This window comes from Salvelinus fontinalis, chromosome 12 (genome assembly GCF_029448725.1).
Source record: "Salvelinus fontinalis isolate EN_2023a chromosome 12, ASM2944872v1, whole genome shotgun sequence".
In the NCBI taxonomy this organism is placed as follows: Eukaryota; Metazoa; Chordata; class Actinopteri; order Salmoniformes; family Salmonidae; genus Salvelinus; species Salvelinus fontinalis.
In genome coordinates, this window is record NC_074676.1 from 27,817,792 (window position 1) to 27,832,711 (window position 14,920).

The 14,920-nt window shown below is 40.7% G+C and overlaps 1 pseudogene; it reads left to right on the top strand.

Annotated features, from left to right (window-relative positions):
• Positions 1 to 1,725: 1,725 nt before the first annotated feature.
• LOC129866533 (soluble lamin-associated protein of 75 kDa-like) lies at positions 1,726 to 9,048 on the top strand (annotated as a pseudogene).
• Positions 9,049 to 14,920: the final 5,872 nt, after the last annotated feature.

Genomic DNA, 14,920 nt, shown 5'->3' on the forward strand with positions numbered 1-14,920 from the left:
GCTGAAGAATGAACATATCAGACCAGTACATTGACGGGTTGCTACTGGCGTTTAAAATTGTTTACACTACCATACCAGACAGTGTGGAGCGGTGGCTACATGGCTGACAAATGGTAAGACCATCAAACTCTCGAGGTAAGAAGATAAAGATGACATCGGAACATTCAGTCTGCAGCTGTTTAAGCACTTTAGTCTGGTAAACTTGACAGAGGATCACTGCGTGTGGACCTTTGAAGGATCCAGTGTACCGAAGACAAGAGGGGAAGAACATTTCCCTCCCACCACCGTGTGGAACGTCTGAATTATCCATTCTAACAGACCTACTACAACTAAATTCAGCAAAAAAAGAAGCGTCCCTTTTTGAGGACTCTGTCTTTCAAAGATAATTCGTAAAAATCCCAAAAACTTCACAGATCTTCATTGTAAAAGGTTTAATGCAACCGCTGTGTCAGATTTCAAAAAAACTTTACGGAAAAAGCATAATATGAGTACAACGCTCAGAGCCCAAAACAACCAAAATAAATATCCAGTGCAAGTCCAGTGGAAAGGTCGGACGAAAATTCCCAAAAGTTATATTACTGGTCGTAGAAACATATCAAACTATGTATAGAATCAATCTTTAGGATATTTTTATCATAAATGTTCAATAATGTTCCAACCGGAGAATTCCATTGTCTGTAGAAAAGCAATCGAACGAGAGCTACCTCTCATGTGAATGCGCATGGCTGAGATCGAGGCTGCTGGCAGACCTCTGACTCATTCCCCTCTCATTCAGCCCCCCTTCATAGTAGAAGCCTCAAACAAGTTTCTAAAGACGGTTGACATCTAGTGGAAGCCTTAGGAAGTGCAACATAACCAATATCCCACAATAACTTCAATAGGGGCTGAGTTTAAAAACTACAAACCTCCGATTTCCCACTTCCTGTTTGGATTTTATCTCAGGTATTTGCCTGCCATATGAGTTCTGGTATACTCACATACATCATTCAAACAGTTGTAGAAACTTCAGAGTGTTTTCTATCCAATACTAATAATAATATGCATATAATAGCATCTGGGACTGAGTAGGAGGCAGTTCACTCTGGGCACGCTTTCATCCAAAAGTGAAAATGCTGCCCCCTATCCCAAAGAAGTTAACAAGGCACACCAGGTGCATTCCAAGTGACTACCTCATGAAGCTGGTTGAGAGAATGCCAAGAGTGTGCATAGCTGTCATCAAGGCAAAGGGTGGCTACTTGAAGAATCTCAAATCTCAAATATAAATATATACTACATGATTTCATATGGGTTATTTCATAGTTTTGATGTCTTCATTGTTATTCTACAAAGTAGAAATATAAAAAATACACAAAAAACCCTTGAATGTATAATAATAATAAGATAAAATATAAATAATATAAATTAATAAAATGAAATAAAATTTGATTAATTAATTAAATAATTGTTTATCTAATTATGTGTGAATTATTTATTTATCTATGAGTCCATTTATTTATTCATTTATTTTTAACTATGGCAGGTTTGGTCCAGCATACCCTTAAGATGCTTTTGGGAGACCAGGCCCTGATAATTTGCCCAATCCATCTGCAAAGTAGACAGATTGGAAGGCACTCATTGTGTATTGCTGTCTACTGAAGTGCCTCTAAAAAACAAGGTTTAATTTTCTCTGTCACCAAAAGGTGGTAGTGTTGCATAATTTTTGTCATCCAGTTGACAGTTTTCAAAATGGAATCTAACCAGACATTCCAAACACAAAACACAGGTAAAAGAGAGTAATGTGAGCCCATAATGTGACATGTTAGCATGGCAAATGGCTAAAATGTTCAGTAGCCGATATATGATGAAGCTTTTCTCCTCTTAAAACCTGTTGAGGACAGAGGGCGCTGTTTTCACTTTGGGGGAAAATCGTGGCCAATTTAAACGGCCTCGTACTCAATTCTTCTTACAATATGCATATTATTATTACTATTGGATAGAAAACACTCTCTAGTTTCTAAAACCGTTTGAATTATATCTGTGAGTAAAACAGAACTCATTTTGCAGCAAACTTCCTGACAGGAAGTGGAAAATCTGAAATCGATGCTCTGTTCTAGGGCCTGCCTATAAAGGTCCTTGATATTTATTAGAATACATGCACTTCATACGTCTTCGTTTTAAAACCAAACAACGATTGTTCTGGACAAAGGACCCCTTGTACAACATTCTGATGGAAGATCAGCAAAAGTAGGACCCATTTTATGATGTTATTTCATATATCTGTCGTACATGTGAACTAGTCGTTTGCGGCCAGGTTTTGGGTACTCTCTCGCCATAACGTAAACTGCATATCGTAATGAAGTTCTTTTTAGAATTCTAACACGGCGATTGCATTAAGAACTAGTGTATCTATCATTTCCTATACAACATGTATTTTTTAGTTAGGTTTATGAATAGTTATTTGGTCAGAATATGTGTGTCAGAAAAAGTGTCAGAAAAATATCCGGACGTTGTGGGAAAAAGATGCTACGTTAGCACAATGTATAACCACTGATTTCAGCTCTAAATATGCACATTTTCGAACAAAACATAAACGTTACTAAAAAATACATGTTGTATAGGAAATGATAGATACACTAGTTCTTAATGCAATCACCGTGTTAGAATTCTAAAAATAACTTCATTACGACATCCAGCTTAGGTATAGCGAGAGAGTACCCAAAATCTGGGCGCAAACGACTATTTCACATGTTCGACAGATATATGAAATAGCATCATAAAATGGGTCCTACTTTTGATGATCTTTCATCAGAATGTTGTACAAGGGGTCCTTTGTCGGGAACAATCGTTGTTTGGATTTAGAATGTCCTCTTCTCCAGTCAATTAGCATGGAGAGCAGGCAAAGTAGCGCGAAGCTCTCCTTCCTGAACAAAGGCACACAACACAACACGCCTAACGTCCCGAATAAATTTCAATAATCTAATAAAACTATATTGAAAAAACATACTTTACGATGATATTGTCACATGTATCAAATAAAATCAAAGCCGGAGATATTAGTCGTCTATAACGACAGCTTATCAGAAGGCAAAACCAGGTCCCTTCACGCGCTCTCCAGAAAACAGGAAACTATTGCTATAGTCCACGATCAGCTCTTTTGTCTTGTTCACATTAAGGGAGAGGTTGTTGTCCTGGCAACACACTGCCAGGTCTCTGACCTACTCCCTATAGGCGGTCTCATCGCTGTCGGTGATCAGGCCTACCACTGTTGTGTCATCAGCAAACTTAATGAATGTATTGGAGTCGTTCTTGGCCACGCAGTCGTGGGTGAACAGGGAGTACAGGAGGGTACTAACCACGCACCCCTGAGGGGCCCCAGTGTTGAGGATCAGCATGGCAGATGTGTTGTTTCCTACCCTTACCCCCTGGGTGCAGCCAGTTAGGAAGTCCAGGATCCAGTTGCAGTGGGAGGTGTTTAGTCCCAGGGTCCTTAGGTTAGTGATGAGCTTTGTGGGCACAATGGTGTTGAACGCTAAGCTGTAGTCAATGAACAGCGTTCTCACATAGCTATTTATTTTGTCCAGGTGGGAAAGGTCAGTGTAGAGTGCAATTGAGATTGCATCATCTGTGAATCTGCTAGGGCATTATGCGAATTGGAGTGGGTCTAGGGTTTCCGGCATGATGGTGTTGATGTGAGCCATGACCAGCCTTTAACAAAGCACTTCATAGCTACCCACGTGAGTGCTATGGGGTGGTAATCATTTAGGCAGGTTACCTTCGCTTTCTTGGGCACAGGGACTATGGTGGTCTGTTTGAAACATGTAGGGATTACAGTCTCAGTTAGGGAGAGGTTGAAAATGTCAGTGAAGACACTTGCCAGTTGGTATGCGCATGCTTTGAGTACACGTCCTGGTAATCCGTCTGACCCCGCGGCTTTGTGAATGTGTACCTGTTTAAAGGTCTTGCTCACATCGGCTACAGAGAGCGTGATCCCTCAGTCGTCCGGAACAGCTGGTGCTCTCATGCATGCTTGAGTGTTGCTTGCCTCGAAGCAAGCATAAAAGGCATTTAGCTCATCTGTTAGGCTCATGTCACTGGGCAGCTCACGGCTGGGTGTCCCTTTGTAGTCCGTAATTTTTTTCATGCCCTGCGACATCCGACAAGCATCAGAGCCGGTGTAGTAGGATTTAACCTTAGTCCTGTATTGACACTTTGCCTGTTTGATGGTTCATCTGAGGGCATAGCGGGATTTCTTATAAGCATCCGGATTAGTGTCCCGCTCCTTGAAAGCAGCAGCTCTAGCCGGCTCTAGCTCGGTGCGGATGTTGCCTGTAATCCATGGCTTCTGGTTGGGAATTATACGTATGGTCACTGTGGGGACGACGTCGTCGATGCACTTATTGATGAATCCGGTGACTGAGGTTGTATACTGCTCAATGCCACTGGATGAACCCCGGAACATATTCCAGTCTGTGCTAGCAAAATAGTCATGTAGCATAGCATCCGCGTCGTCTGACCCCTTCCATATTGCGTGAATCACTGGTACTTTCTGCTTCGGTTTGTGCTTGTAAGTAGGAATCAGGAGGATATGATTATGGTCAGATTTGCCAAATAGGGAGCGAGGGTGAGCTTTGTATGCGTCTCTGTGTGTGAAGTAAAGGTGGTCTAGGTTTTTTCCCTCTGGTTGCACATGTGACATGCTGGTAGAATTGAGGTAAAAACTGATTTAAGTTTGCCTGCATTAAAGTCCTGGCGACTAGGAGCGCTTCTTCTGGATGAGCTTTTTCTTGTTTGCTTATGGCCTTATACAGCTCGTTGAGTGTGGTCTTAGTGCCAGCATCGGTTTGTGGTGGTAAATAGACATCTACGAATAATATAGATGAGAACTCTTTGTTAGATAGTGTGGTCTACAGCTTATAATGCAGTATTCTCCTTCTTTAATATTAGAAATCACGCACAAGCAGTTATTGACAAATAAACACACAAACCCTCACCCTTTGTCTTACCAGATGTAGCTGCTCTGTCCTGCCGATGCATGGAGAAGCCAGCCAGCTCTATATTATCCGTGTCGTCGTTCAGCCATGTCTCGGTGAAATATAAGGTATTACAGTTTTTAATGTCCCGTTGGTAGGATAGTCTTAATCGTAGATCGTCCAGTTTCTTTTCCAATGATTGCACGTTGGCCAATAATACAGAGGTTAGTGGTAGATTACCTACTCGTTGACGAATTCTTACGCTGATGATGGGGATTTGAGCCTTGTCTTGACAAAGCAGTATATCCTTTGCGTTGGACTCATTAAAGAAAAAATCTTTGTCCAGTTGGAGGTGAGTAATTGCTGTTCTGACGTCCAGAAGCTCTTTTCGGTCATAAGAGACGGTAGCAGCATCATTATGTACAAGATGAGTTACAAACGAATCGGAAAAACGAACTAAATAGAACTGTTGGTTTGGAGCCCGTAAAACAGCAGCCATCCCCTCTGGTGCCATTATTAAATAGGTGATAGCCCATGTGCAAGCAGCGATAGATGTCAGATAATGTTTCAAGTTACTTTTAGTGTAGACTAATGTTACTTTTGCCTAAGGAGAAATCTAGGAAATATATCCCATTGACCCCCCAGATCTAGATCACAAGACCTTGAATTCAAACTCTGAAAAATTATTGTCATCCCTGGAGTCAAAAACCTATCAAGGAGAGCATTGGTTTATGTCCTCAAATGGCTCCAAGGTATGTTTTCAATTATACAAGTTTCTGGTTACACTCACTCCAAATAAAACATCATGCTGCTGTAGGCTAGAGTTGAGCATCTATCTAAAGTGACAACCATCCAATGTTTGTGACAGATCTATCACCTGCCAAATGTAACTCCTGCACATAGAACCCCTGCTTCCCTCCATCAGGTGGAGGTGACACATGACAATGTGGGCAAACTCCTGCTGTTCGGTGATCATGACCCCCCTTGTACTCTGGCGGCTCTGCACATGCCTGCAGCTGAAACTCAATGCTGATACCCTACAGAGAAACTTTCAGAACAGCTTAGTTTGGTTGATGTTATATAGGCTACAGTATAATGTTACAGAAAATGTAAAATGTTTTCACAGTGGTGGCCCTGAACCTGCATGGAAAGTGGTGGTCTTTAAATTATTAAAGACATCCAGAAAATCCAGATCTGGTCTTGTGATGGTATGTTATTTTCATTTGTGCTTATATCCTCTATGGTAAGTAATTGGCAATGGCGTCACTAAATATAGGACTTCCCATTACCTTCATGTTTAGATGGAATAGGTGCACATATGTTAAATATAATACCATAAATGCTATGTTTTTACATGGTTATTACATCTAATGGGTGTCTTGTTACATGTAATAACATGCAAAGGCCCCCCCTTACCCATAAATACATCAAATTAGGTTTTAAACCACTGAATTGGTTTCTATCTATGTGTTTAGGATATGGCTTAGATGTGTAGGTCATTCACAGGGGAAGTCTGTTACAGAAAGATATACTGTTCCTGCTTAGATTATTTTGAGAGTTTTGGAAAGGTTGGGGAAGAGATTTAATTCTGAGGGAATTTGGCAAAATTCTATGGCACAATGGAAAGGCAGTTGGATTCTACACCATCAAAAAGAAAGGTAAGGCAGTCTCACATTGTGTTTGATTCCAATTTGCTGCCAGTTCACAAAACAAGCAGCCCAATTTGGATATTTTTTTCAATAATTGTTTTTTTGATAAATCAGATCAGAAAAAGATCTGATGTGAAAATATCTGATGTGATTGGTCAAAAACCAATTAGTGAGAAAAAAAATCTGAATTGGGCTGCCTGTGTGAAGGGCCCGTTTCACAGCTAATGCGAGGTGACGCAACAACTAATAGGTGAGTGTTACAACATCGACTGTGTACTCGATTGACAAATTGCTATTACATAACACTGATTAGCCAATCAGTGTTGAGCTGAGCTCAACTGTGGGTTGTCCCCGTGCAGCAAAACGTCCCCCCAAAGGAGGCCAATTTGGATTTGGCTTCAGACCAATCAAATCACTTCCTTTGCAAAATGTCATTTTCAGAAAAACTTGTCTGTTTCTGGTCTGCTTGTGTCAATGTCCTGCAGTAGCTAGCTTGATAAATCGGCTAGCTTGATAAATATGTTGTGCCACTGGCCTGAGACAATTAAACTTAAATATGTAGCCTAGATAAAGCCTAGTAGGCTCAAATTAACTAGTTAGCTAGCTAACTTAGCTGGTTCATTGCTGCCCATGCGAGGAAGTCAGGCTAGCAAGCATTTTAGCTTATGACAACAAAAACTAAGAGTGTACTGTATGACATTGCCATAGACTGTTTTGCCAGCATGAAAGAGAGGAGGGTGGCATTGGCTTTAAACTAGTCTACAAGTACCATGTCTACAAGTAGCATGAGTTTAAAAAAAAAGTTTGCTTGCGCACACACACACACATAGAAATCAGTACCATGGATAACCACATGATATTTAGCAACATTGATTGGACTAACTTGTTTTTGGTATCTTTAAGATTGTTTTCAGTGTAGGCCAAGTCCATATTATGGCAAGAACAGCTCAAATTAGCAAAGAGAAATGACAGTTCATCATTACTTTAAGACATGAAGGTCAGTCAATACGGAAAACTTCAAGAACTTTAAAAGTTTTTTCAAGTGCAGTTGCAAAAACCATCAAGCGTTATGATGAAACTGCCTTGCATGAAATGCCACAGGAAAGGAAGACCCAGAGTTACCTCTGCTGCAGAGGATAAGTTCATTAGAGTTACCTACCTCAGAAATTGCAGTCTAAATAAATGCTTCACAGAGTTCAAGTAACAGACACATCTCAACATCAACTGTTCAGAGGAGACTGTGTGAATCAGGCCTTCATGGTCGAACTGCTGCAAATAATCCACTACTAAAGGACACAAATAATAAGAAGAGACTTGCTTGGGCCATGAAACATGAGCAATGGACATTAGACCAGTGGAAATCTGTCATTTGATCTGATGAGTCCAAATTTGAGATTTTTGGTTCCAACCGCCGTGTCTTTGTGAGACACAAAGTAGGTGAACGGATGACCTCTGCATGTGTAGTTCCTACTGTGAAGCATAGAGGAGGTGGTGTGATGGTGTGGGGGTGCTTTGCTGGTGACACTGTCTGTGATTTATTTAGAATTCAAGGCACACTTAACCAGCATGGCTACCACAGCACTCTGCAGCGATACACAACAGGACAATGACTCAACACGACAATGACCCAACACACCTACAGGCTGTCTAAGAACTATTTGACCAAGAAGGAGAGTGATGGAGTGCTGCATCCCAAACCATTGAGATGGTTTGGGATGAGTTGGACCGTAGAGTGAAGGAAAAGTAACCAACAAGTTCTCAGCATATGTCCTTCAAGACTGTTGGAAAATCATTCCGGGTGAAGCTGGTTGAGAAAATGCCAAGACAAAATGTTAACAATGTAAGGAGGTTTTCTCAATGAACATGTACATATTACCTCAACTAACTCGACTAACCTGTTCCCCCGCACATTGACTCAGTACCGGTACCCCCTGTATACAGCCCTGCTATTGTTGTTTGATTCTGTTGTTTTTTTTTTTTAACTTTATTTGATTTAGCAAATTTTTTCTTACAACTCTTATTTTCTGAACTCTGCATTGTTGGTTAAGGGCTTATAATTAAGCATTACACGGTAAGGTCTACTACACCTGTTGTATTCGGCGTATGTGACAAATAACATTTGATTTGATTTACAGTAAATGCTTTATGGAAAATTCAGGACAAAATCAGGACAACATCAAAGCTACCCCATTCAACCCACAGTGATATTGTATTCAACGCACTGGGCACACACTGGTTGAAACAACATTATTTTCAAGTCATTTCAATGAAATTATGTTGAACCAATGTGGAATAGATGTTGAAATGACTTCTTTACCAATTGGGAAGTCTCAATTCCAGTAAACTGTCCATTGTATGTCTCCTACTCCTCTCCAGTGTGCAGGAAATACCTGTTGATGTACCAGAAACAAAGGGATTGGCTCTGTGAGGAGGAGGCTCCTGGGGGCTGACGCCAGAGATGGAACATATTGCTGAACATACAGCTCAACCGCAACACAAACAGAGGCCATTTCTAGGTCTGAATCAGGGTGTACCAAGGCAAACGTTGTGTGTTAATGTTAGACAGACAGACATCACTATAAACATAACATGGTCTCTGAATTGTAAGACAAGAAAGCACACTTTGAAAGCATTCCACTTGTGAATAGGATTATGTTTGATTATATTATGTTAGGATTCTATAGCTTTTTTATTTCCATGTTAGTTTCATTAATTTTCAGTGTGAAGTATCATTGTAAAGTGGGGTTGTCTTTGTAGGTTCAAGTGAGAAGCAATGTCCAACAACATTGAAGAAGAAGAAGCGAAACAATAAAATTTGAGGAAAAAAATCAGACTTTTGCCTGGACATACAATGTGTTTTGGTGACTTGTGGGGTCCATAACAACAAATGTAGCAACCACTGGATCTTGTAATTAAGACCATTTCTAAGATGTAGGGAGGAAAGAAGCCTTGTATACATGGGTTAGGGAATCAATGTGTAATCAAATATTTTACATCTGATTTAGCCTACTTTTCTGAGGAATGTGTATTCATGACTATACCATCTGCCTCTTGCCTAACACTTCCTTCAAGTAGTCACCTGATTATAGGTTTGCTGATGGGTTGGCTGCCGCCAGTGATGCAGCATCTTGTGATCACCACAGGAGTAAAAGAGTGAAGCCACCGGCAGACAAGGCTGATAGGAGTGCTAATTCCAAACGGGCTGGGACATTAGATTAAACCTGAGCACAGATGGAACATGGTCCTCAGAAGACTTCGGGTCATGGGTTTGATACAGTATGTCATTTGTAGAAGGACATACAAGGTAATTTGTGATTTTGAGCAACTGTAAGGTGTTGACTAAAGCTAGAATAATGGATTTTCAAAACGAAGTTTATCATTTTGTGACCTGAATTGCAGAAATGTCAGTTTTATATTCTGCATAATAAATGTATAAGATCATCACTGCGGTTACATGGGTTTATGTTTCTATGTGTTTACTGCTTTGTATTCATTCTGTCCTTCCATCTCATGACTGTAATTGGATGTTAAAAGTAAGTGGCTTTGCAGGGCAACCTTTAAGGCCCAGTGTAGTCAAAACGAGTTTTTTTCTGTGTTTTATACATACACTATATGGCCAAAAGTATGTATACACCTGCTCGTCAAACATCTAATTCCAAAATCATCTGCATTAATATAGAGTTGGTCCCCCCTTTGCTGCTATAACAGCCTCTACTCTTCTGGGAAGGCTTTCCACTAGATGTTGGAACATTGCTGTGGGATCTTGCTTCCATTCAGCCACAAGAGCATTAGTGAGGTCGGGCACTGATGTTGAGCGATTAGGCCTGGCTCGCAGTTGGCGTTCCAATTCATCCCAAAGGTGTTCAATGGGGTTGAGGTCAGGGCTCTGTGCAGGCCAGTCAAGTTTTTCCACACCGATCTCGACAAACCATTTCTGTATAGACCTCGCTTTCTGCAGGGGGGCATTTTATTCCTCCTCCACGAAACTTTACAGTTGGCACTATGCATTTGGTCAGGTAGCTTGCTCCTGGCATCCGCCAAATCCAGATTCGTCCCTCGGACTGTCAGATGGTGACGCGTGATTCGTCACTCCAGAGAACGCTTTTCCACTGCTCCAGAGTCCAATGGCGGCGAGCTTTACACCCCTACAGGTGACGCTTAGCATTGCACATAGTGATCTTAGGCTTGTGTGCGGCTACTCGAACATGGAAACCCATTTCATGAAGCTACCGACGAACAGTTTCTCTGATGATGTTGCTTCCAGAGGCAGTTTGGAACTCGTTAGTGTTACAACCAAGGACAGATGATTTTTACACACTACGCACTTCAGCACCATTTCGCGGCTGAACCGTTGTTGCTCCTAGAAATTTCCACTTCACAAGAAAAAGCCCTTACAGTTACCGGGGCAGCTCTTACAGGGCAGAAATTTGATGAACTGACTTGTTGGAAAGGTGGCATTCTATAACGGTGCCACGTTGAAAGTCACTGAGCTCTTCAGTATGGATCATTCTACTGCCAATGTTTGTCTATGGAGATTACATGGCTGTGTTCTTGATTTTATACACCTGTCAGCAATGAAATAGCAGAATCAACTAATTTGGGGTGTCCACATACTTTTGAACATGTAGTTTATTTCCACACTATGAGGTTGGAATAACCCTGTGAAATTGTGAAAATTATGATAATACCCTTTTAGTGTAAGAGCTGTTTGAAAAGACCACCTGAAACTTCAGCCTGTTTTGGTGAGATGGAGTTTTGGCCTGAATGGTGGAACCACCAGGCAGTAAATTAGTTAATAGACCAATAAGAAAAAGAGTTCCAAACCTCTCTGCCAACCTCTCAACAGCTAGTTTTCAGTTTTCCCTTCCCCACTCAGACCTCTCCTAGAGTCCTAGCAAAATTCTTGCTTGAAAAATTGCTCTTTGCTAAGAAGCTATTTTTGTTTCTTTTTGACCATTGTAATTGAAAACCGTCACAGTAAGGTACATAATTGTTACCCAGAAATGATTTCGTATTAAGATAAAAACTTCTGCATGGACCGTTAATACCAGTGGAGGTCAGTGCCGTTTATGATGAGGGAGGACATTTCTTTTTCATGAGCATGGCCTTATTTCTATTACAGCGTGATGGAAGACTGTCATTCATATTCCATTCACCCAGTTCAATGTAACATCGATAGGTTTAGGCTACTACATGATACTCAAGTTTTCCCTATACCCATCATGAGGTTGCTACAACCTAGCCTGGGAAGGAAAGTTTACAACTTAGGTGCACACAGGTCGAGAGAAAAAGTTGAGATGACAGTGACACATGGAAAGACGGGGACACATTCAATACCGCCTTTCACACTCTTGCCTGTATCTAGCTTATCTAGGGTGTAATCATTAGTCTAACAGTTACAAGAGTTTCTATTGGACAAATTCAGGTATTTTTATCCGTGTTTGATTTGCTTTTGTTTTAAGAAACGTTTTTTAACAGAATCAGCGGAGTGAATACACCCCTGATCACGCATAAACACAGTTCACTTTCATAGCAGCCATATTGTATTCATTTTAGCCTCTATGCACTCTCCTCCTCTCACCTTTTCCCTTCATTTGTGGACTTCAATGAACAACACATCTGCTGTTTTTGATCAGGCAAAATAACTTTCCCAAGCCAAACCATGTTATAACTGCTACACACACCTACATTGTTTTTCCCATATTAGCTAAAGGAACATCTTAGTCAACATAGCTAATAGAACTAATGCGTTAGTAAACCCGCTACAATCATGCAGTAACGTTACAGAGTATAGTCAGTAAGGTGTTAGATCGACGGGCCACCGTGGCAATACATTTATAAAACCAAAAGCTTACCTTGACTTGGAAGAGTTCCAGTGTTGTGTTGAATAGTCAGAGCCAGCTAGCTAACATAGCATCCCTCTGTTTGAGCCGGGTGTTTGAGTAACTAAACTAGCCAGCTGCATTTGTTAGCTAAGTAAGTGAAATTAAGAAATTAATTTGTTATACCTCTGATATGAGGATGGGGACAACGTGTGCCCAATCTTCTCATTATGAACAGGTTTGTTCTGGAAGGATGTATTCTGATAAATTCGGCTCATTATTTGAGGCAATTGAGAGAGATCGAGAGGAAACAAGAACTCGTGCATTAACAGCACTGCAAAATTGTATACAGTAGCCTACAATATTTTTCTCCTACAGTGGTCTAGGTGTCATATTAGAGGGAAAGTTGGTTGTTGACATCAGTAATAACATGGCGTGAAACATCAAAGGTAAGCTGACATTATGGAATAACCTCAATTAAATATGATGAGTCTGTTATTGTTATAAGGCTATTTTATTGATTTCATTGTTCTACTCTGCTATCCAGTAGTCCTACTGTTGGCTGTTTGTACTATGAAAGTATGACTGCATGAGGACCTAGGCCTACTTGGATTTCTAGGACTCCTAATTTGTCAGCTTACAACATACTGTGCTGATTTGGCAGGGACATTTCTGTTTTATACATCAAACACAGTCAAATCCACCAGAGGAAACGTGATGCTAAAGGAATGGAAATAGAACCAAACTTCAGTGATACCAAAAAGGTCAACAAAGGTAATCTCGTCATCATTCAGTGAGTATTCTTATCCACTTCATACAATGATATGAATAATCTTACAGTCGGATGATTCACAGATATTTTTTTTTAAAGATATCTTATTGGTACACTTTACACTGAGACACCTATAAAGGGCTCATCACAGCTCCTCCAAGGACTCTCAGAATAATGTAAAAATGTACGTGCATGCATTTGCCATGATACTATATTTTTTGCAAAACAACTCTAGTGGTGCTGTCTGTTGGTTACTACCACCATGCAGAAGAGGAGAGATTGATCGCCTCACTGAGGTCCAGCTGGAAAACCTAGTGACCAAGGAGGATCTGGTGAATGTGACAGGGCAAAAACTGTCCCAGTGGGACCTACACTTTTTGGCACCCAGAGGGAGAGATAGACAAGATCGAACTAGAAACAGGCCAGGACATTTGACTGAAAACCAAAGGCAATGGTCAATTCAAATAAAATGTCATTTGTCACATGTGCCGAATACAACATGTGTAGACCTTACAGTGAAATGCTTACTTACAAGTCCTTAACCAACAATGCAGTTAAGAAATAGTGTTAAGTAAAAAATAGATAATAAAAAAATTGAAAATAAAAGTAACAAATAATTAAACAGCAGCAGCAAAATAACAAGCCAGGCTATATACAGGGGGTACCGGTACAGAGTCAATGTGCGGGGGCACCGGTTAGTCGAGGTAATTGAGGTAATATGTACAGTTGAAGACGGAAGTTTACATAAACCTTAGCCAAATACATTTAAACTCAGTTTTTCATAATTCCTGACATTTTATCCGAGTAAATATTCCCTGTTTTAGGTCAGTTAGGATCACCACTTTATTTTAAGAATGTGAAATGTCAGAATAATAGTAGTTTCTTTCATCACATTCCCAGTGGGTCAGAAGTTTACATACACTCCATTAGTATTTGGTAGCATTGCCTTTAAGTTGTTTAACTTGGGTCAAACGTTTCGGGTAGCCTTCCACAAGCTTCCCACAATAAGTTGAGCGAATTTTGGCCCATTCCTCCTGACAGAGCTGGTGTAACTGAGTCAGGTTTGTAGGCCTCCTTGCTCGCACACACTTTTTCCGTTCTGCACACAAATTTTCTATAGGATTGAGGTCAGGGCTTTGTGATGACCACTCCAAAACCTTGACTTTGTTGTCCTTAAGCCATTTTGCCACAACTTTGGGAGTATGCTTGGGGTCATTGTCCATTTGGAAGACCCATTTGCGACCAAGCTTTAACTTCCTGACTGATGTCTTGAGATGTTGCTTCAATATAGCCACATCATTTCCCATCCTCATGATGCCATCTGTTTTGTGAAGTGCACCAGTCCCTCCTGCAGAAAAGCAACCCCACAACATGATGCTGCCACCCCCGTGCATCACGGTTGGGATGGTGTTTTTCAGCTTGCAAGCCTCCCCCGTTTTCCTCCAAACATAACAATGGTCAATACGGCCAAACGATTCTATTTTTGTTTCATCAGACCAGAGGATATTTCTCCAAAAAGTATGATCTTTGTCCCCATGTGCAATTGCAAACCGTAGTCTGGCTTTTTTATGGCGGTCTTGGAGCAGTTGCTTCTTCCTTGCTGAGTGGCCTTTCAGGTTATGTCGATATAGGACTCGTTTTACCATGGATATAGATACTTTTGTACTTGTTTCCTCCAGCATCTTCACAAGGTCCTTTGCTGTTGTTCTGTGATGGATTTGTACTTTT